This window comes from Pseudopodoces humilis, chromosome 7, assembly GCF_049639895.1.
Source record: "Pseudopodoces humilis isolate 2021_Gansu_Grassland_sample_001 chromosome 7, ASM4963989v1, whole genome shotgun sequence".
Taxonomy (NCBI): Eukaryota; Metazoa; Chordata; class Aves; order Passeriformes; family Paridae; genus Pseudopodoces; species Pseudopodoces humilis.
In genome coordinates, this window is record NC_142206.1 from 28,245,848 (window position 1) to 28,271,040 (window position 25,193).

At 37.7% G+C, this 25,193-nt stretch overlaps 1 protein-coding gene across 3 annotated transcripts in view; it reads right to left on the bottom strand.

Moving 5' to 3' along the window:
• Positions 1–25,193, bottom strand: part of SIPA1L1 (signal induced proliferation associated 1 like 1) — a 199,121-nt gene that overhangs the window by 114,286 nt on the left and 59,642 nt on the right. For all 3 annotated transcript variants that reach the window (XM_014252045.2, XM_014252044.2, XM_088057235.1), the window contains exons 2-3: positions 19,070–19,165; positions 2,948–3,024 (exon numbers count right to left, since the gene is read on the bottom strand). The gene's annotated coding sequence lies outside the window, so the exon portion shown is untranslated. The remainder of the gene's footprint in view (positions 1–2,947; positions 3,025–19,069; positions 19,166–25,193) is intronic.

The window sequence follows — 25,193 nt, forward strand, 5'->3', positions numbered from 1 at the left end:
AAAAACCTTTTGTAAAATCATCTCCTATTTCAAATTCCTTCACATAAATTATTCCCTGTAGTTGTACATCTGAAAATCAGATCACTTGAAATACTGTGAAGTCTCTTTATAAAAATATGAGCAATTAAGCCAATAATTAGGGGCTTCAACTTTTTTGTCCCTCATGGCATTGGATGGGTTGTTTTTTCTTTAGATGGGACAAAAGGTCAAATGATTTGTGTTGGGCGCTTCTATTTTTTGTAGGTTTCACCATTGAAGGTTTGTGCAATCTGTATTTGTCATTCATTCTATATGCCAATAAAAGCCTGATGAGAATTTTAGAATTTCAATCATATAGAAAGCAATAAAGGTTAGAACTGGCCTTTTTATGGTACTACTGATATGAGTATGAATTACTTACACCTACTTTCATAACCACAGGACAATTCCCTCTCAAAGGATTGTTAGTACAGATAATCCATTTCTGTCCTGGTTCGAGTAGTCTGCAAATGATCTTGATTTTTAGCGAGGCCACCTAGATGCATTTTTTAACTATAGGTGCTCCAAAAACTCTTCAGTTTCTTTTTTTATAAAGTTACATTATAGTAGATGGAAAATCCTTCCTATTAGCAATCCAGACCCTGTTTTTAGTACAAGACAAACATTTCTTCACTCTTTTTCTACCTGAAACTTAGTAGCAAGAACATCCACTATTCATTGAATGAAAAATTCATTCACACAATTCTTTCCAAAGATTAGCACATGTACAAAAACACAACTGGGTAAAAGTCATTATTGAAAGGTAAGGACAAAAACAGTACAAAACCACAGATGTTTCAATCCAGCCAAGAATCAATCCACTGCCACTGCAGTTCCCAACACCTTCACATTCAGACCTGCATTCCCTGTCACAGTGGATGTAGGGCTGTTACTGACTTGTGACCTCCAGCCCCATAATCCCTCCCAATTTACCAGGTCAACAGACTCCTGCACCCCATTTTTCCCACCCCAATCCCTGTATTACCAGCTGAAGCAGCCCTGTTTGTGTCTAACCCAAATCCCTCTTTCCAAACTTTGGCCCTTCTTGTATCCCTCTCCCAATGTCTCAGTGTGGCTTTTCTGGCTTTCAGAAAGAACAAAGCTATAACCTGGAAAGGTGAAAAGGGAAAAACCCTTCTCCAGTGCACGCTGCATGTCCTCAACAGGTCCATGCCCTCAGAAAGGAACTGCTGTTTTTTCAGATAAACACTGTTATTTTCAAGAGACCACAGACAGGTCCTAGCAGGAAGATGTCTCCTGAGCACATAGCAACTGGGGAAACAGCAGATACCTACATCACCACATATGCATGCAAAAGGAAGTAATGATGGTACCAGACACAGCTCTCACTTTTAATTGCCTGAAGTCCATGGAATTCAATACTTCATCTGAGTAGTCCCCCAAAATATATCACACCACAGGATTTCTGAGCATTATTTTACAGCAGGAGAATAAACAGCTGACTTCTTCTAGACTTCTACATGTTTCTGCACTGCAAAACAGCATCTCTACTCTGAAGCTGTCTAAAGGCCTCCCCCTTGATCTATCCAACCTGTGTAAGGACAAAACAGACATTGACATCTGAGGCCACAGAGGGGGAACCCACTCTGAGCCCAGAGCTGCAGTTTAACATTACAGCTTCAGCCCACTTGGCATCTGGCCATTGCCAGGAATGGGGACACTGAACCCTCCATTCCCATCTTCTCTATTTCTGGCCTACAGTCATCTCCTCACATTACAGGCACACTCAGCTTCCAAACCAGTTGAGCAAACTTTATTATATCCTAAAGATTTTAAGAATGCCTTTCAAATAGGAGAAAAAAACAAATATAAGTATATAGAAAACTCGTGGCTCAACTAAACTGAAGTTAACCTGCTTTAGAACCTTTAAAGGAATGTCCTCTTGTGAGGGCAAAATACATATAAGGGTCAACTTACCCAACAAATTCCTGTTGCATAGCTATTTGTGAAGTTGCTTATTTCCCTGAAAATGTGTTTCTAAACTAGGGAGAAAACTCTCACAACATACATAGTCCTTTATCCATACTGTACCATCTGACATTACACTATGAGTTTCAGAATAAAGACAGAACACAATGTTTAAGGAATTGGTTAATGTACAGAATGTGTCCACAATGTGAAACTCCGTATTTCTAGAAAAGCTGACAACCGCCCTTCACAGTATTCCTAACTGAAGAAACAAATCTATAGTTCAGCAATCTCAGTAAATCCCTACTTCCACAATTTAATGGTAATAATGGATTTAAGTGAAAATAAAGGCCCCACTGGATGCCTGTCTTCATAAATCAAGATATTTGCACAGAAATGGATAACCGTACCCCTGTGATGATGTAACTAGTTTGAGACTGCTGGCAAACAAAGTTAATAGGCAGCTGAAGTCCCTCCTTTTTCCTCCTCCTCAAAATTTCAAACCAGAAAACTAAATCAATCCTTTAACTCTTCCAGTACAGTTCTTAAAATCCAGAGTGAAGCTTTTGGCTTTCATTCCAGTAGTTATTCCCAAAACACAGCTGCAAAGTATAAAAATCAATTAATAATATTTTGATACAAGACAGCTCATCCAGACGCTACACAGGACAGATTTATTATTCTCATCATTAAATAAAACATTCAGAAGCCTCCAGAGACTTGTTTTTCACAAATGTTGACAGAGACAAGTACTGCTTTTATCATCACTGTCTAAGTTTATAATAGAAGTATACTATTCATTTCAAATGACCAAAGGAAAAAAAAGTAGCTTCCCTGAGCATCGATCAGTACTCTCAATTATGAATCAAAAACCATACTAAGTACAAAAAGCATCCAGTTTTTAAACATTTCAGACTTCTCTTCACACCCACATTACTATTAATGCATTCCACTAATTTATGTTTTGAATTTTATGTTCATAGAAAAGACCTCTACTTACAGAAAAATGGTTCCTCTTGAAAATACCACAGGCATTTGAAGAAGGATACAGGTAATCTCTCTTCAAAGAAGCAGCAGCTAGTAAAACAGAAACAGAATTTAACAAAATATGCAGACAAAACACTCTTGTTCAGAGTTAACTAATTCAAGACCAAAATAGCCAACGAGTTGGAGAATTAATTATATTCCTGAAAAAAAGAACCTTCCATTGAGAGCACCTGCCACAAAATCTCAGCAGTATCAAACTGCAGTACTTTTCTAGAAGAATGGTCCAGGCCATCCAGAACTTTTTGAACCCAAACAAGTAATTCCTCAGAACCTCCTTTTGTTAGTCATTGCTGCTTATAAATCGACTCCTCTCACCTCCCCTTGTCCCAGTGTGTAGCTCCTTTTTCTCTTAAACAGTCTCTGGCTTTTACAGTCTTTGCTCCTCTCCTCTGAGAGCTTGCCCTCTCTGTCCCAGCCTAGCATCTTCTCCTTCCTTTCCGTTCTTCAGCCCGCTGGTATTTGAATCACAGCTGCTTCCTCCCTCCCCTCAGCCCTGGATGCCAGTACCAGCGGTACTGTCAGTAGGGAACAGATTGTCCCTGCACTCCCGCTCTGGAGAGCCACAGCGCCAGGAGGCTGCTACTGCAGAGGGAAGCTGTGCGGGAACACGCGCTCGGCCACGGGGGAAAGCTCAGGTGCCTCACCAGACACTGCCACGTCCCGCCAGTGTTATCAACTGGGAGTGAGGCAAAACAAAGGTCCTTCACCAAACTTAGCTACCAGAACAGTAAACCTAAAATGAGTGTGCAAAATATGTCCAAGCTAAAAATCTTTGACAACAAAAGTTTGAATTGGGACAGCTCCTTCACAGTACAACAACCCCTCTCTAACTTCCCGGTGATGGGACTGCTAGAGCTATTCACTTAAACTGCAGAGTAAGCTAAAAAAAATACTGGGTATTTTTCCTGCACTGCAAATCCCAAAGTTGACTAATGAGTCAAGATATTGAGACTAACATTTCCAGAATGGCAGTTAAGGCAAACCATCAGCCTGTGCAGATTTGACTTGCAACAGTAAGCTACAAACCTCAGAAAATTTAAGACTGATAAGCAACTCTTGCCTTTGGCTCCACAAGGAACAAGGCTGTAGGCAGTCAATGTAAAATATGCTACCTCCATAAGGCAGTGTCACTAAGAAAAGGATAAGTTCTAGGCAGTAAAACATCCCAACACAAATTGAAACACAACAGCTTCAAAAGTTAACGGTGGGACAGTTTTTGCAAATGCATCAGAACCTGTACTGCAACACAAGCCACCATGAAATATTTGATTTATCTGAACTAAGAAAAACACCTAAGAGATGCCTTCAGTCTTTAACAAGGCAATGCAAGTGCACATGCTGTGCATTGCAGTTCACACTTCATGCACCCATCCTCTCCCACTATTCCCAGGTGAAACACCCTGAAACAACCATCAAATCAGCAGATGGGGAAAGCCTGGACCACCCCTTCCGAAAGCACATCAGTTTAAAAAAATTCAGTGAATTAACATGCAGACCAAGCTCTTTGGTTTTTTTTTCTTTTTTTTTTTTTTCCATTTACAACTTCTATTGTGTAAACTGCCTACTTTATCCTGCAGTGCTTTTGGTTTTGGTTTTTAATTTTAAATTTCCTTGCAACTTTCAAGGAAACAGAATAACCAACAACTACAATTTCAGTAGCACACTTAATTATTTCAACAGCTGCTCATAAGTGAGATTACTTCCATTAACAATGGGAAAAAACATAAGTAGAAAAGAAAAACCAACCTTTACTGAAAAGTGCAACTTTTTCCTAAGATTAGAAACAGAATTCTATTGATTTAGGTCTAGCAATTATTATTTTTAGCAAATATCCTTACATTTCCTTTCCCATCATAACAGGCAAACTAATGTAAAACTCTGGTGCAGAACCACACTGTCAGTCCTCCAGCCATTTGGAACTATTTTCTACTTGTTTTGCACTTAAAATGCCTTCCCAGACATGATAGATTAAACAGAAGCCCATGTGTCAAGCAGAAGCTATCACAAAACCTACATGGAAAAAAACCACAAACGCAGATTGAATTTGCATCTGTTTGTCTTCCATTCCTCTTTAATGTCTTGAATTTACCAGTACAGTCTATTTCATAGAACTAAACAAAGGAAGAGGTACAGTACTTTACTTTGGAGCTGGGTTTTTGAGTGTTCTGTTCAAGCTGTGTAATTGGCAGCACCAGTAAAAGTTGTTCAGTGCTGGTTCAGTAATTCACTAAGAAATTTGTCAAATAGCCACCATTTAGAAAGCGTCATTAGTGATTTCTGCATCAGCTCTGGTGTCCACAGCTTCAGCTCTCAGCACACGTAGCTGTGTTATGGTCATTTGAACAGACATTTTCAAGCAGGGTCCTTCACTAAGTGGCTCCAACCAGGAACAGGGGGAGACTTACCAGCAAGGCAGTGCCAAGGCCCATGTTACAGGGTACATTTATAAGATACAAAGCAATAATTCTTTGTTCCTGAAGCTACAGCTAGTCTGCTCAAATGACAGATATAGTACAACAAAAATAGTCATAAAAGCCATTCGTTTGTATGGTGCTTTATATCTTTGCATGCCAAGAACCTCCTCTGTGCTCTTTTATACTGTTCTGACTAAGGCAAGAAGACCTTTAAGTCAGTCCTAGTCTTGCCCAGATAGGAACTGCAGAAAAACACCATACATACAAGTAGGTGGTTAGCAATACCAACAGAGAATTAGCTATTCCCTCCAAGTCTTCCTGAGTGAAATACCAGTCCAGCAGAGCTCTGTAAGGTGTCTCTGGGGGCGGTGGGCTACAAATCACACTCACAATACAACACAGGACAAGCATTATCTCTTTAATTCTGAGAAATAACAACACTGCTCTCCAGTTCATTAAGAATGAGTTACTTAATGGCAGCTTTTCAATAGCATGCTGGGTTGGACAGCCCACACATTGATTCTGGATCTTACCCAGGCTGCCAAAGCCTGCAGAGATGACTAAAATTGTGGTGGCACATACCATTGCCAGCCAATTTTAGAATCTGGTCTAGAAAATGAGGGACCACAATATTCTAGGGCTCTACAAGGAAAAGGCCAGGAAAATTAGCAAAGTAACACTCAAAATAAATTTTCCTTAAAAAAAACTCAATCTGATGTTTTAATTAGAACCATTAATGCATAGATTAAGCCAGCTACTTACAATCATGTACACTAGGATATATAAAAGAACTAGTCTAAATTATTTCTAAGGTATTACTGATTTACTTTGAGGACCAGTAAAAGACAAGGATCCCAGAGCAATATGAAACAGGGTATATGTCTCATAATAATAGTAGGGAAGTGGGAAATTACTTTAGTGGCAAGAAAAACGATGTAATTCTGATGGTTAGAAAGATTTGGATATATTGCTGGGGAAAAGAAGAGGGATTTAAGTTATGGGACAATGATAACTGATGGTCAGGAAACCACAAAACAATATAATGTTCTCTCTTCAGTAGATGTCACTTATGTAAGTTCAACTACTGTTCAACATAACTTGGAGACTATAAATGCAAAGTTATTACTGTAGATAAGGGTAATTACTGGAAAATTCACTTTTAGAAAACCAGTGGCTCAGTATAAAAAAATATAAACCCAAAAAGAAAGGATTTTGGGCTGGTCCAGCTAGAACTTGACCTGCAGCAGATCACATTTAGTTTATTAATTCTGGTGACCAAACACGGGTCCCCTTGAAGAATCTGCAAATGACACCAAACTAGGGAGGTGGTGGAGAGGGGGAAAGGGAGCAGAAGTTGCAAGGAATATGAAGGAGATGATCCTGATTCCAAGTGAGCTTAAGAAACCAGGGATTCTAAAACACACTTGATAGCATCCGTGCAAGTGAGAGCAAAACAAAATACCGTAATTCTGAAAAAGATCATTAAATTAAAAACCTACAAACACGCAGCAGCAGCCATATTAAGAGTAATAAAGTAGAAAATAAAAGCTATATAGGATCACAGACTAAAGAGTCATAAACCTGATTCTCATCTTGAAAGCCAAATATAATTTGAGAAGGTGATAAGACTACTGAGTACATGAGGTAAAGCTGTTTCAAGTCTAGTCAACACCATTGTCCTGGCATTGAAATACCACACACATCATTCTTGTGTACTCTAAGGAACAAATCCTAAAAATCTAGTTCTAAGATTAGTAAAAAGAGATTGATAACAAATGGAAGAAAAAATTCTTCAACTTCTTATTTTAGTTATTAGACTTTCCAAGGGGTGTCTTATCTACAGTAAATGAAAAAAAAAAGCAGTCTATGTATGAATTAATTTTTATGACTTATTTTAGGTGACAATGTACATGAAAAGATTTCTCCTCCCCTTCACCTTCCCTCCACAAATAGAAAAATTCCTTTCAAATTCAGTTTCCTCTTTTCTTGGTCTTCTTGTAACATTAACATGTAATTTTTAAAACAGAATTAATTTCATACTCAACAGTACTACTGGTATTTATACTAATTCTACTTGGCAATTCACACTTCACAATTTATTTTTAATACAGTTCAAATTTTCAAACAAGGTTCAATGTGAGGATTTTTTCCTTCTAGACAGCAGTTGCATTCTCCAGCTGGTATCATACACTGTGTTTATACCATTAATGTAAAACAATTTAGACTTTACCAACAGTTGTGTATGCACACACTTATTTTGGCTCTGTCACACATGTATTTTAGCTCTGAGTTTATTTTTCAGCTGTCCAGTGAAACAGCAGTAAAATTCTAACTCATACTTGACCAAAATCAGTACTTACTTAGGTCAGACAAGCTCTGAGCAATTACTACAGCTGCAGTGTCAACAGCACATACCAAAATATGACACCACCTTTCAGACTTTCAGAAACTCTTGTTTAGATTTTAGATGACCACCATGTCAATGCCTTCAGTAACATTTTTTTTCTGCCAGAAATTTAAGAATAGTACATTATTCACGTATGCACATTAGTTTCAATGAATCCATGTATTGAAACTGAATGGCAAACACACACACACAGCAGACAGAAAGCCACCAACAGGCAGCATTCCTCTTTTCCTTTAAAAATACAAATGTGTATTTACTAGTTGAGAGATCTAAAAGCCAGAATAACGTAAAAAAGCTGCCTGAAAACCCAAGACTCCTTACATATCATACTAAAATATTTGCTGAAGGACAGAACAGGACTTTGATTATGTCTCCAGGGCCACTGCAAATCATCGGTAAAACCAGACTTTGAGGCCTGGATCCAACAGTCATGCATGACAAGAAATGCAAAACTCCTCCATCTGCAGAAAGAGTACCTGCAGTACTGCAAGAGGAAAGAAGGTAACCACTGGCCTATGTACAAAAAAAAAAAGTGCTATTTCTCTGATACTAGGGGCAGAATGCAGTGTTTTGAGATGCACTAGCTCCCATTTTCAGAAACAGAAGTCAAAACATTCCAATTATCTATCTGGATGTATGGCAGATTCTGTCAAGTTTTAAAAGCAAATCTTACATTTGCATTTAGAGAGCAAATGAAGAATCTGGCAAACAAATTAAAAGCAAAACACAGAGCAATACAATAGAAGTAAAACAAGTTAACCCCACAGATTATTTTATCCACATGAACATGGCAGTACCATTACAACAAAAGGGAGATAAATGCTATTGAAAATAGGGAATAGCAATGATATTATCATTGCCTTACAGAAGGCTGACCTCTCTCCTAACATCATATTTTCCACCAGGCAGGAAACAATACCCAAAACTCTTTGTGTCCTACATTTTGTTATTGTTTGGGAACTTGTGAGACAGAACAAACAATGGTAAGCTCTTAATTATAGCAATGCTGATCCTACTGACCAACAAGCCTTCACAACCACCAACTCCCAGGTATAAAGAATTTTGTGAAGCCCCTATGCCTTCAAAAGGCAAAGAAGTACTTTATGCAGACAGCCCAGTGATTAAAAGAGACAGTAGTATTATTAATCTGAGGCAAACCAGCAAATTTATGCTCATGGCTCTTAGTCTAACACTTCCATTTTCAGACAACAGGTTTTCTACGTATCAGGTATATCCTTAAGAATCCTCTCTCTTAACCACAAAACACATAGAAAACAGAAAAACATTGTATTAGAGAATAAACAGCTGTCCAAACAGCTTCTTAAGTCGAGAAAATAAATCCTACATCATCAACTCCGTAGAACTTAGGTTTGCTTTTTGTTCTGGGGATGGGGGTAGGTAATGGTCAAGCTTCTTTTTTAAAGTATTTTGTTAGAATAAAGACAATTTTACATTGGACCCTTTATGACAAAAAAAGTTCATTACTGGATTTATAAGTGTATACCTATCCAAATACAACAAAGCTCCATCTGGTCTATATGAAAAGCACAAAATATTGGTCTGTGTGTTACATTTTATATTACAATAAAGGCGAATGATTGAGGTTACTCCTGTTCTTGCCTGATCTTGCCAGATCTATCATTACCCTGTATACTGTTACCAATACAAATCATGCATTAGAAGACTTACTGCAAAAACCCCCAGACTTAAAAGGGACTTAAGAAAATAATTACTAAATCTAGTTGATGATAAAAGATACATTAGACTTTAGAGATATAAAGGAGCTTTTAAGCCACTAAAACCAGGCAAAATATTTCTCAAAATGACCACCCTCCAGTATAATACAAAATATACTATTTAATGCAATATAAAAAGTAATGTCTCTCTAGGCTTTAATACATGTAAAATGTATTAAATATATTAAAACACATTTAAATTTAAATATATTAAAGCCATCTATACTTAAATACATTTTAAATCTTGGTCCTATGAAATTCAAAATAAATCCTGTGCACTTGTGTATGCTCCTCTACCACCAAGTACAAACACATTTTGACATAGCTGTTTCTGATTTTTTTGTACTACTTACTACTAAAAGCATTTCAATATAGTTCTGTGATTCCTTGTCAGAAGTAGTTACTGTACAAACACTATTTTTCAAACACTAAATGAAAATGGCAGGCCTTTGTGGTGCATTTGTGCTACAATAAACTAGTACTGTATGCCACAAAGTTAACAGTTAACTGTAAAAAAGCAATCAAATACAGATTAAATAAGAAAAATATGAAAACTGTTTTATTTCAGTCCATTTGTCTAGTTATAAAGCATTAAAGAAGGATATTTTTAATTCATTCAGCCATGATCAGGATGATCCTGAGCTACACCAACAACCCAAATGCCAAACAAGATGTACTGTTTCAACACCTCACCAGTCAATTTAGAACAGAAGCATAACCCCTGCACAGGTATTAACAGAAAAAATTGTTTTATAGGTAAGTTGTATTTTCAGTTGAGATTACAGAACATGCAGTAGTCTCTGTAAGGCTCACAGCTAGAGCACCAAACCCAAACCTCAGCCTCAAGGATTGTTTTTCTTTGAAAAAGGGAAGAGAAGAATGTCAGTTCTTCACAGCTTACCAAAGGACAAGAAAACTTTTTATTTCTGCCATAATGGAATTCTGGACAAAAAAAATCTGTCAGGAAAAAACAAAAGCAGTAACAGTAGTACTTTGGTCACAAAAGAGCAAGCAGCTTCTGTAGGACCCTCAGATTTTTTTCTAATGGTAATATTTGTTGACCCCTTCCATACCAAAACTTCAAAGTATGTATTAATACACTGTTGCAATTTCCCACATGCACAGTAAACTTCCCTAAAGGTTTTCTATATTGATTTGCTTCAAAATCTACTTATTCAAGGGAAAGGCTAAATCTCTGTTTTCATTTAATAGGCAAAATTAGAAAACAGCTTAAATCCTGATTATATAAAAACATTAGAAGAAGGTCAGTCACAATCCTCTTTGCTCTGTAAATGAACAATTCCAGAAGTGTCCTCAGAGCACCGAGACGATTTAGTTTATTCCTGGGGGCTCCTCTAGACTCAAGGTATGTAACTGCACAACTACCCTAGGAAAAATTAAGAGCCATATTAGTTGGTTAACATGTAACAGTTGAAATAGGTAACAAAAATGCAGTAGGCATACTTCTGGACATGTCGGTAGAGGTATTATTGATCCAGAGTAAGCCTAGGAAAGTTTAAGCCCTAACCATGAAAACAGGAGCCCCAACTCCAGAATCTTTTACATGCTGCAATGCCTTATAGCTCTGAAGCACTCACTATTAGGTGACTGTACCAAACAGATAATCAAATATGGAAAGCAAACCCATTAAAATACTACCTGACATTTCTCAATTCCTTGTAGAATTCTTTATATTGAAGAGTATGAAAATATTTGAATCCATCAAATTATACTCCAACACTCACCAAAAAAAAACCCAACAACACAAAACCAGCACCCATGCACTGACAGCATTAGGAATTATTCTGAAAAGAACACTGGTTCTCTATCACATCACAATGTAAGATTTCTGCCATCAGTTCCACATGCAATTCTGCTCTTCCCAACTGAAAAAAGCTCTTGCAAAATTAGGATGTGAAAGAGAAAGAAAACAAAGAGCCATAGGTACTGGATTTCCTGATTCAGAAGGTATTGAGATAGAAGACATTAAGCCTATAGCTACAAATCCATCCTATCTTCCTGCATGTAGATCTGCTGCTGTGCTCTGACAGACGCAACCTGTGGAGAGGGAACATCGAATTGACCAAACAGAGTAAGCTAACTGCAACACTGGACTTCTGGATGAAGGACAACAGTTAAATTTCAATGTATGAGAAAATGGAGCCAACTTGTCCAAATATTTAACCAGCTCTTCAGAATACCTTTGTAGTGTCTCTGAAAATGGTTGGGAGCCTCAACATTACCTTCTATATCCAAGCCATTTTAATAAAAGCAAAGCTAAAAACCCCAGATTAACCTTTACTAATGAACAAAATGACAACTGCTTTGCAGAATAATCCTAGACAGAGCACTTGGCTCACAACTTAATTCCACAGCAAGAACATTAAATAGCCACTGCTTTTATCTGCTCTTCTCTCTCTCAAGTTTTTAGTCTAATTAAATGTACCTCTGCTTCCCTTTTATAGTCAAAAACAATACAAGGAGCAAAGCTCTCCAAGGTACATATGTCTGCCCCCTTATACTCCCCTCACAGCTAAGCATGTACATGTTTAAAAAAAATGCTATAAGCTGCTGATTCTGAATTCATCCCAGCCAGGAAGTCCTCAGGCTTTAGCAGTTCAATTTTGCAGTTCATCTTGCTTTCACACAACCCTCCCCAAGAGCAACTTATTTCAGAGAAGAGAGGCTAAAACAGTTCTCCCTTCTCAGAGGAGGGAACAGTGCTCTGGTTCTCAACTTTTCAACATTTCTGCTCAGCAAACTTCTGTAAAGAGCTCTAACCTAAGTATCAGAAGGAAGAAAAAGAGGAATAAAAAGAGCAAGATATACTGAAGAAAATAAATGCCCAAGAACAGGAGAGAAAATATAAGAAAAAAGAGCAGGGTAAGAAAACAGAACAAGAAATAGCACAAAGAAAAATATTACATTAAACAATGATTGTTCAGTGCTTTGACATAATCTGAAAAATTATAACCATACTACCACAAATACATACAAACTTACTGCACCTCTGGTTTACAGGCTTTACAAACACATTACCAAGAACACAGCAACAAGAGGAAGCAAGAACTGTGACTGCTTCCCTAAGGTATCACTATCACGCAAAGAAATCAAGGTCTTTAAGAGCAATGCTACACCAATAATGACAAGGTTAGTTAAAAAAAAAAATAGCAAAACAAGGGGTGGGGAGGGAAGAGAGAGAGAAAGATGTTGCCTTCTCCAGCATTTCTTGCGTCACAGCTACACATCCAGAAGCATGCAAACACTTGCAAGCATGCAGGACAAAACAATTCGGTCCAACAATCAGCTGAAGAAGCAGCTTTCCTGCTTTCTTTTGTGTGCAGATGGAATGAAGGAACTAAAGGCTGGTCAGGCCAGCATGCTCTAGGTGTAGCCTTGACCACTGGCACATCCCAACACTGAGCCTCACAAACTGGGACACTGGTGTGGCTAAAGGAGAGGGCCATTCCCACACGATCTCACAAGGTTTGCATGCACACAAAATGCCAACAGCAATAAACCCAAAAATCCACCACGCGACATCCCAATTTAATTCTCAACTTTAAAAGGCTTTGCCACCCTAGACTTGCCAGTTTAGAGACAATTCTCCTCTTGAATTTTTCTAATGTACATATATAGATGCAAAAATGTAACTTCATGAGATTTAATGATGAATCTTGCTTCTTCTCCTTTCATTTTCTACTGGAGACGAGCAGGCATGAGAGAGACTGCAGCTCAAACATATAAAGCTTCTGTAAATATGCCATGCATAAAGCCAAAGCTGATTTTTCAAGTACTCTGATAAATTAGAAAATTTAAAGCTTCCTTTGTTTTAAAAAAAAATCTATAAACTGTAAAAACTCACCGAAATAATGTATTAGTTGTATTAAAGGTCAATATAATAAATAGCATAGCTTTGAGGTAGAGAAAAGGTGTGTATTAGAACCAAGTCTTGACATAAGGAATTGACGGAACGAAGTAGTGACTAATGACAAATTCACCTACATATACAGAACATAAGACTAAAGAGATCAACATGCTAAAAAATCTACACACAGCAAGATTACTAGGAAGCACTACTTATTAATTTCATTATTATTACTGCTATAAAGACAGTTGAGACTCCCTTCTTCCAAGGAGTCAGATGGAAAAGACAAAGGGTAATGGGCACAAGCTGTTCCTGGGAAGATTCCAATTGGACACAAGGGAAATTTTTCACACTGAGAGGCATCAGCCACTGGAATAATCTCTCTAGAGAAGTAGTGGATTTCCCAACATTAGACATTTTTAAGATTTGGAAGGACAGAGTGCTGGGTCATTGTGTCTAAAGAATTGTGCCTTTGCCAAGAAAGATTGGCCTAGATAATCCCTGAGGTCCCTTCCAACCTGTTATTTTATGCTAAAACTATACATTCCCATTATGATGTGTATAGACATGCATGCTATGTTTTATACATAAAAAACATGACTAATGCCTAATGCTGATGAGATCTGTAAAGCTACTGTCTAGCAGGCACTGATCTTTATCTTTCATCAAATGGAGCAGCATTAAGTTGTGGGTTTGCATTATGCATAAGTAGTGAATACAATTAGGCTGAAAAGCAAGCCGATCTTCTCTGATCTCAAGTGGAAAGCGTGAATTCTGATCTTCACAGGTGACAGCTCTGAGCATCACTCCAATTTACTCATCAGCTTCCTTGAATCTGTGTACCCAAAAGAAAACTCGAAACACGTAGCTGTGGCTAATCTTAAACCACTAATATTTAAACAAGTGAGAATACCAATTAAGAGAGCAAAGCAGTTATTTTACTTCGTCTGGCACAGAGAAGCTTGATTTTACAGCTCAAGAAGAGTACAGAAAAACTGGAGGAAAAAAATTAAAATGCATATAAGAAGAGAGAAACCAAGAGAAGGAAGGAATTCAATCAAGGAGAATTATAAAAGGACACCTTTAGCTTTTAGGTAGATGGAATCATTTAAGAATTGTTAATCTCTGAATTGCCAGAAACATTGTTCTTTGAAGCTTTTTACAGAAATGTTGTGCATCAAGCTGATGCATCTGTTCTGAAGCATGAATTTAGGAAATCTCATGGTCAGGGCAGTTGTAGTAGTAGCAGTTCCATGTGTTCTCAAAACATTTTACAAAGGAATAACGTATTTTGCTCTCTACAGGTAAAAAAGCGGGGAAATAACCTTAGTAGTCCAAATTTTTCTGCTCTATTGTCTCTTCTGTCAGGGGCTCGCTGGTTTTTGTTTTTTGCTTCTTTGGTTGTGGGGGTTTGATTTTTTTGCTGGGGGAGAGGGACTCTTTATTTTTGTTGCTTTGTTTTAGTTTGGTTTTTTTGTTTGCTGGGTTTTGGTGTTTCATTAAGTACATGAACTTACTGGGGATTTCTTGTGCTTCACAGATGCCAGGTCTGTTTAATGTCTCCAGTTTATTTAATTGCTGATTCTTACTACTCACCTGAACCAATGAAAATATTGAACTGCAAAACTGTATTGCTATTCAAGTTTAAGAAGCATAGCACAATGTACTTAAGCAATGTGCAAGCTGAATAATGCATAAAAATCAAAACACAACAATTGCTCATTCTTCAGCAGCCAGTCCCATAAAATGTTAATATACCAGAATCAACTGCTAATACAGCAGAATCAGCTGCTTTTCTGTTTAGTAAACAGAAAACATCTTGTTTATTAATCAGTATACAAATGTAATCATACAAAATACTAAGTACATACTAGTTCTGAGTTACACTACTACCAGCTTAAAGGGAGAGCTAGGAAAAATTCACAGAATAATGTATGTATTTAATCTTCCAACAACTCTCCACAGTTATACAAGCTACAGAACTCAGTTTTACAAAACCCTCAATTTCCAGGGCACAGGATTGCAGTGATTAAGCATTCAGACTTTTAGTCAGCCTCAAACAGGCTATACTAAAATCCATGCTGTTATATCCTTGCAATCATTTTTAATCCAGGCTAGGTAGATTAATGCTAACTTGGGTGTGCCTAGCCATTCTGAAATAAAGAAGTTTGCAGACATAGCATGCCTCATTCTTGGCCTGCCTCTTCAACAGGTGCCTCTAACAGTAAAGAGTGTCGATCATTACAATTCATACTATTAAATAATCAGTCATTCTGGACTAAGAAAAAAGGTGTCAAAGCGTAAAATTCTCACCAGCTTAGAGATAGCCAAAAATTAATGGGATCCAGGCTTTCCTCTCTTCATTCACTCATATACACTTTTCTTCTGAATATCCAATTCTTTCAGTCTCATACACAATGAAATGAAGGTGAGACTCTTGTTATGAACACCCATTCCCTACTAAAATGGACATATTTAGCTATTGAGAATATTATCCAGTTTTGCTGAAGGATCTTGCTGCAATTCCCCAGTTCTCTAGTACATTAACTAACCTGTCAACTATCACATACCCCACTAATTCACCACAATGTTTTTAAACATAAAAGAACATAAAAATAGACTAAGCACTTTCTACTCCTTTTTCATTTAAAGATAATTACTGCAGTTATCATTGCAATACTACAGTACAAAAACATTACACAAGGCAGTCACTATCTTGGGAACATACATGCATCCAATACATCCATTTCCTCTGACTCAGAGGTGCATGTGTGCACAGGTACATGCATTCAAAATATATATGTGCAGTCCTCAAGGAACACCTTCCTTTCTTTATAAAGAGGCCAAAACTGTAAGCACTAATTGCATGGGCTCTTCCTAATTTTCTTCAGACTCCTCAGGGAAGAAACTTGAACTACAAATCTACGCAGTCCTAATAACAGAGATCCTTTGTATAATCACCAAATAAACCTTGGGGAAAAAAATTAAGACCTGCAAAATGTAAGGAACACAACTCCGTACAACTCTTCTCCTGGCCATTCAGAGAAACAGTACCCAAATAGCTCCTGCCTTCCTTTGCAGGGAACACAGCACCATGTACTCTTCCACAGATCCCTGTGAAAAAGCAAGCATTCCTGAGGCAAAACCTTTCCCACCTCAACCCCACCCCCACCCAACAAGGCTTTATTGCTAGTGAACAAATGAAGCCACAGGACTTCAACCTCTCAACAGGAAAAGAATAGTACAGATAAAACCAGCAATATATTACTTAAAGTCAACATCAGCCACTTGCACACAGTGGCCATCTCTTCTTCTCCCTACAAGTCCTTTTCATTTTAAGTTCAGGTCAAATAAGCAATCTGAGGTTAAGTTTCATGCAGAATTTTTGAGTTTTATTCTGCCAGTATCTACAGAAGAATATGGGGAATTGACAAAACCGAGCTTATGCTGCTGAATGTTTTGCACCTAAATATCCTTAGAAATCCAATTAAGATTCCCTATTTAAAACAAACAAATATCAGCTTTATTGGAGTGTGATACTGTTCCTTAAAAAAGCTGCTTGTTAATATGGTTATGTTCAACATCCAACTGTAAAACCTGCTCAAGAATTTCAGTAAACAAGACTGGGTCTATAAGACCACGAGCCCACACATTCATAAAAAACGAACAACCACAACTATTACTAAAATGAATTAAATTAATTATGTTTTAAGTACAACTTTGTATTACTAGACTTGCTACAGGCTGAAATTTAAATATTTTTAAATTCCACAGAGGTAATTTTTTTTAATTCCACTGAGAAAAATTTCCACTTTGAACAAAAATGGTAAAAGGTGTATAATAAAAAGCAATTTACCACCTTCAGTGTTTCAGTGGTGTAACATGGTAACACCACTGGCAAAATGAAGTTTAATTACCTGATCCTTTTTTATGGAAAGTATGTGACAAAAACCCTAGACTGTGGAATCCAAACATAGTAGGGGGAAAAACTACTCATTTACTTTCTACCAGTAAGTTAAACTAATAACTAAGACTGCTCTCACTTCGTAACTCAAGACAGCCCTTTTTCACTGTCCATGCCCCACTACAGTGTTTACTATCATGATTCTTAAATAGTCTCTTAGGACCACAAATTTTATATAAAAAAAAAAAAAAAAACACAAAACAACCTTTTGTATGGTGCAAAAGACATGGACACTATTTTCCCCTCTGCGGTAACTTTGAGAGCTATATATCAAAGAAAACCCCAGTAACGATTCTCTGTAAAAATCAACACTAAAAGATGATGCCAAATTAAAGGTAAAATGACTCATGGGAAAAGACAAAATAATTAAAATAGCCTTTTCCAAGGGCTCCACTATATCTGTGAACAAATGTATTTGTTTCCAGTATATGTGTCCTCTGAAGGGAAGATTTTGTCACCACCTCAGAAGCTAAATCTCTGCCAATGCAACGCAGCTTTGCTGACAGTGTTTCAGAAGAGTTTTAAACTGACACTTTTGATACAACAACATCCTTCAAGGCAACTGCAACAACTACAGAGCACATTATCTCACATAAGAAACCTATTCGTTTCTTTTGACATCCAACAGGCTGATGAACCGATGTTATAAGGGAGGGTTTTTCCTTCGGCAGCAATGTTTTTTATGCTGTTACTTCCGGACTGGACTTCTTTTGCATATCCTGTATCTATAGGTTTCAATATGTGTTAATAAACACATGATTAAAACATATTCAGTGGAGGGGGTTATGTTTTTACTGCCTGGGTGCAAATCTGCTTCAACTGGTCTTAATTGAGATCTCTAGTTTTGTCCTCCCTGCAGTCCATAGCAAATTCTGGTCACTTCCCTCCAGGCAGCCTCTACTGCTTTCTTCCCTGTTAACTCAGGAAGCTGATCCTTCCGAAAACAAATCAAACCCTGCCCATCTTTGCAAAACCAACACCACTGCTCCACATCTCTTCTCCTTCCACACCCCAAACCCACACACTGCCATTTTCTAACCTTCTTCATATACCATATGAACCAGGTCATTACACACATGTCAAGGACTTGCATCTAGTACAAAGCAGAGGGCAAGGCTGCATGGGCAGAACCGCAGCATCTCACACTTGCTGCCTCCATTTTACCTTCTAATATATTACATTACTCTGTGAAAGATCAGGTACTAAAAAACAGTCTTTTTCAAGGATCAGGCACATCCAGAAGAATCACCCCTTTCTTCCTTACAACATGAGTTTAGTTTCACAAGTGGGTTAAAAGAAACCACCTACAAGAACTGCTGTGTTTCAGAAAACGTGACAAAAGCAGGCATTCTGTCACACAGCCTGAACAGAGCCCAACCTGCTTTTGCAAACACTTCTACACATACCTAGTAGAAAGGAGGGGGGAGGGAATAGCCATCTAGTTCCCTTGCATCTCCCTTCTGGAAAAACACTGATGTATAGAGGAAGCATTCAGCAACAGCCTGGGATACAGTCTGGCACTCTGTGGCAGCCAGCCCACGGGTAAACCATCCTGCTGGAGACCACCCCTTACACACTGCATGGAACATTACATGCTATCAGCAGTCAAACACAACATTCAGTTTGTGACAACTAGCAGTACTCCAAAAGGTCAGAAGGTAGAGAAGGTAGAACATGCGCTCTTACCTATCCAAATTCCTGAGAAAGCAGACGCATGCAACTTCAGCAAAACTCCCAGTTGACGTCACAATCTACTTCTGATGAATCATACCACAGTGAAACCTAGAAGCAAAAAGATCATGGGCATGAACAAAATTTGAACTGGAAGCAATCAAATTAAATATATTTCAAAAGGTAAAGGGTATTCTGAAAATTGTGCTTGTAAGAAGCCAGAAGCGACAATGAAGGAGAATAAAGCTGTGAATCTATTGATTTTTTTGCACATAACTTACACATCTGAGAAAGTCTGTATGATAATTTTCTCACTACAACAATCCCAACCCTTCTTTTATCACCCCTTCTCTGAATCAAGTTATTTTCTTCCAGAACACATTCTGCCAGGCATTTAGAGATTAAACACACATTTGGCAATGCCTGAAAGAAAGGGGACATTTAGCAATGCTGTGGCCCACTTTTTTTCCTCACTGCTCAACGAAGTCTGTAACACATGTCAAAAACGAGGGAGAGCAGGAGTTTTTGTCTAAGCCACCAGCTGCAGTACCCTAAGAAGTCTCCAAGTGCAGAAGGAAATTTAAAGGTTTCAAAGCTGGTCCTTCCTATTTACCAGATCCCAGATTATAATCTGTATCATTTCAGAATTACTCTTAACACCTGACCTCTGCCTATTGCTACAAAAGGCTTGAATCTCTAGATGATAGGAGTCCTCTAAAATTAGCCTGGGCAAACAGATGTAACCATGGAGATTTATGCTGCAGTCCCAAGAACTCCGCAGAGGCACAAGCTGGAGGCAGAGCACATACTGCCAATGAATTTTTGTCCTACTCTACTCCCACCAAGCTCACGTGTTAGAGAAGATGTATAGTGAATCATATCAAAGAGAGATTAAAATACAGCTCTAAGTAAGGAGCCTAAAGAAGAAGACCTAGATTATTCTCCAGCCTGGTTTTTGCAGTTCACTGCACAGCTACATGAGCACCTGTGCTGACATGAAGCAGAAAAGGCACCAGACAGCATAAACAGAGAAAGACTGTTCCTTTCAGCTGCAATGGTAGCACAAACTGCACATAAGCCCATGGTACAAGGCCTTTGTGTAATAATAATTGTTGAAATTTCATAGGTTGATATGCAAATTTGAAGCCACCCATTGCTACTCTCCCTGAAGTATTTCTTTGCAGAGTGGAATAAACTTGGAATACCTACCTGGTATCAAGAACAACAGCATCAACAAAATTTTTTTAAGAAATGCCAAATAGTGTTATTAACAGAACTCAAGAAAATCGTTATTGCTATCTTTTTTGAGCAATTAAAAACACAGCTGAGGGTTTTTTTGTTGCTTAAGTTAAGTTTAGGCTTATTTGCAAAATACTGTGTGAAATTAAGGCCTTGGAAAAATGAGGAGCATCAGCAAAAGAGCTGCAAGTAAACAAAAAATAATAATGCAGTGCAGCAAAAGCAGTTTCTAAAAGGCAGAGATAACTAAAATCATATTTAATATAAGGCAACACTCCCAGAAGATCTGCATTTTCACTTTCATATTGTCAACAAACTGAGTTTGTGTTTTTCATTAGAATTGCACTCTAATTCTAGGATAGAAAAGCTCTATAACTTAGCCTAACAAAGCAAGTATAAGATTTATAGCCTATTTGTATGTCATTGCAACTGACATTTTGGCAAATCACTCAGGTAGAATGTAAAAAAATAATTTCCACAGGTAGTGGTCAAGAAAGCAATTGCATGGGGGTTTTTTTTGGGGAGGGTGAAATTTTTTGCCAATTCAAGCATTACTAAGAGACACTAATTCTGACCCAGAACTCTCCATTTCCTTTGGTATTACAGACCTGCTGTGTAAAGATGACTTTTTTATAATTTTTTTTCTTTTCTTTTCTTTTTTTTTTTTTGTAAAAGATTGCCTGTGAAGCTTAATTGTGATTGGGAAGGCCGCCTACACAGCAGAGAGAGTGAGAAAACACACACTTGTAGAACTGAAAAAACATCAGTGTAGGCGTATGTAAGGAGGGAGGGAAGAAAGAACTCGATTCTACTGAAAAAGGCTATTTTATGACATCACCCTTGAACAAACCAAAACGTGTTAATTGAAGACAATTCAAGGGTTGCTTGCTATGTTCCAGTTATGCAGTACTACAAGAGGAGGAATCCTTGCAGATTCATCCCTCTGATCTCAGAATCCGCCACCTACCCAAGGAATGCTTCACTTCCCCCACTTCTTTGCCAGAGACTGTAAAAGCTGTTCTCACAAAACAACAAGTCACCTGCAGAACAGCAGTTCAAAGCTTTAAAAGTCTTATATAATTAATAACATCAGAAGTATTGAAACTGTAGACAAAGCTTGCTCAAAAACATAAGGAGAGAGAATGCTGTCTGAAAACACTAACTAATCTCAGCACAATCTAACAGTGTCTGAAACTGCTGAAAAAATAACCACAAGAAGCTCAGATAGATCTTCTCATAGAGACTTATAAAAAATATTTTCCTCCCTACCCTGCATAGCCTTTACCCTTTATCTCCTAAGAGAAGTAAGCATGCCTTTCAGGATGTCCTATTAATGAACCCAGATTTTTCAAAAGAAGGAAGGAATAAGCATCAATGGAAAATATCCTTCTTGGTTTACCTTAGGAAGGCATCACCTATGAGCATTATAATTCCTAAATAAAGAAGCCTCTATGAAGTGTTCTCATGCCATCATAAACCTATGAAAATACTTTTAATAGCTCTGTCTTTCCCTTCAGAATAAAAACAAAAGGCTTTTGACGTATGCGCTTTGGCTGATTATTACCACAATTACTACTGGGGAATGAAGACAGCCAGGACAAGTTTCACCAGTGAACTTCAATAAACATGAGATGATTCACTGCAGGGAAAAGATGCTGCTTCTCCCATGGCATTGGACACCAGCCTACAACCTATTTTGCAACCAGTCACAAGGAGACAGGACTTCAGCACCTAATTCCCCTGACTGTTTGGGCTGGTAACTTCAAAGCCCTGTGCCTAGCAGATGACTGAATTCCTGCACCCACAGAACATTGCCACAACAGACAACAGCCCATAGAGCAGCACTCCTGAGAAGCCATCTGCAACCAAAGCTTTCACAGAGCCCCAAGTTTCATCTCCAAGCAGACATGCTGTCACTGAAGATGCTGAATGACAGAAATGAATAAGTAACATTACTACAATGTAAACTCAACTCTTCTACAACTTTCCAACTGTATGATTGTTAAGGACTAATGCCTATTACTCATACACAACAGAAACACAGGCAAGACAGGATTTTGAAAAGCACCAAGCCTAGCCTGCCCTAAACTATATGGCAAGCAAAAGCAGCACACTTGGCAGAGTCACAACTAAGTTCTTAAAATTACTTATAAAATACTCCTGAGGCTCACTGAAGCACAAATTCTTCTGGGACAGAAAGACAAATAGGGATGAAGTATCAATGGGAGCTACGAAACTCACCAGCAGGAAAACCTCCTGAACAAGGAGGATCTGAATGAATACAAAATGGTAAAAAACATAGAACTGAGAAGAGAAACAGGAACAAAAAAAATAATGGTTTATAAAAAGTTCTAACAATTGAAATCCCTAATTCTGGAAAAGATGAAGTTGTTTATAATAAAATAAGGTGTACAGATTACTACTAACCTTTGAAATCATAGCCATCTTGACATTCTCCTTGGTGAACAGTGAAGTACTATTTCTGACATTAACAAAACCTCTCTCAATACTAATCAACATATAATTCTAATAAACCAAAAATACATTAAAATATTACACAACAAAAGAATCACACACAGAATTTACATCCTAAGAAAGCATATCCCTTCATGCTTGGCTTGTCAGTCTCAAGAACATTTGCTTCAAAAGTCATGACCACAATAACTGGATCTCTTGTATTCTCCATAAATTTCGCTTTTAGGTAAGAAATGAAGTTTTATTTCTTCTTGGTGAGAACAGAGCAGCTCAAGTTAGTTTGGAAGGCTGTCTTTTACCTTCAGGCTTTAAGACCTCCAGTTAGACCAAAGCTATTAGGAAAGAAAAAAAGCTAGAATAGCACAGAGGGCTGTCAGAGGATACTCTGCTGCTGCTGACATCAAAATTCAGAGAGAACATCTTTTTGCTTTTAAGACACTAAGACATTCCAGAGTTTCTCAGAGATATGCTACTGACAAGGAAGTAGGCTGAACTAGTGAAACCTTTTAACTTTCTCATACTCTTCTGTGAAATAGCTCAGGCTGGGGGAGTGTCTGGGTTTTCCCATTTTATGTATTTTTTTTCTCTCCAGGGTAGACTAAAAGTCTGAAGCAGATTTGCAGCCTGATACAAAGTTAAATACCTTTGACATCATAATTACACAGTATCAATCAAAATTAGCACCAACGCATTCAATTAGTAAGCTTCTCTGCTGCTTTGTCAACAAGAGTCAATTACTGGAATTCTTAACATTTTTCTCAAAAGTGTTAGTGAAACAAAATTTCATTAAAATTAATTTAATAGTAAAAGGCTTCTTCTGATGTTCACAACATCATTCTCCTGCATCAAGTAACATTTCCTGATTATTCACAACTACCCTGGCTTAGAGATTTCTATGCTGAGGCCAGTTTTTTCTAGCCTCTAGTTTTTCTACAGTGTGACTGTAATAGCATACAAATGACTTAATGTTTACCTTTACTAACTGCACATGCTACAAGTAAAATACCTACACAAAGAGGATGCTGCCCAACTGAAAGAGCTCCTTATCTATGAACTAATGCTTTCATCCAGACTTGGACTAAGTGAAGTGAAATGTCAAGTTTACAGAGCACAACCACGAAAATGAGAACTTTGGAGTTATTCCTGATAACAGTAAGCACTTTAATGCAAGGAATGCAAATACGTCAGTTTGTAATGAAGAAAACTATCAACAAATATAGAGTCCACTTCCCCCCTCCTTACATTAGGTAATGACCAATCCTTCATACTAATATTACCTCTTTACAAGTTAGGTTTTCTCTTCACAGAAGTCATTCCATTACTTTTAAATCTAGCTGTCACAGCTAAGCTATGAAAGAAGGACAGGATTTCACACTATAGAATGAGTTACTGCTGCCAAAGAAGGAACTAATAATCTGTCTACAGCAGAAAATGCTGGAGAAACATTTAGGGCAAATTCAGCACAGAATTTGCACATTCACAATTTGAAAACTCATTTTAATCCATCTGTCTGCTGTTAAAAGAAAGACTGAGCTGGTGTCTCAACAGACTTTGGGAGTTTAAAGCTGTTTGTCAATAAAAACAGAGGAAGTACCATAGAGAATATGCCGCTGTTAGGATGCTTTCACAGGTTGATAGGTGTTCAAAGTGCCTAGCAGATAAGGTACTTTTCATTAAATAAAATGTAAAGAAGGGGAAAATCAAGAGAAGAGAAGAAGAAGGAGTTGCCAGGGTCATCCAGCAGCCAAGTGTTCATCAAAAATATTGGTCTTCCAACTTCTAGCACCCATGGTAAAGGCCAATAATGATTTCTCTTTGTATGAAGGATTTTCAGCAGCGCTTCAATAAATTGGTAATACACAAAATTTAAGCAAAAACATTAGATACGCAAATTAGGTGTCCAAAAGAAGAAGGCAAAGATCTGCCTAACAGTGAACAAATTAAGAGCAATGAGGTGCCATCACTGAACACGTGCCATCAAACAACATGTGAAATCACATTTGCCCCATCTTTCACAATGTAGTGGAATACTGCAGAAGCTCCACTACTTGGCCCTTTATTACTAAAGGCATTTGAACACGGAATATCCAAATGTAGATTCTAGTCAAGTGCATTTGTGCTGTAAGCCTCCAGTCCAGTCCCCCTCACAGCACACCAGAGACAAGCACTTGCTGCAGAAGGAAGCTTCCCAGTGAAAAGTTGTATAGGTGCACACTGCTGTAAAATTCACTAAAAAAGGTATTAACTACATACTGTAGTTTCAAAATATCCAAGATAATATGAAAAATTCCACTGTTAAGGAGAATTTTTTGTCTTCAAAAGCTTTGAAACTGTGTAAAAACTGAAAATCCTAGTAATCTCTAAGTTTCACACTCCATAAATCATATCTTCTATCCCTAATTGAAAATTCAACTATAATAACAAG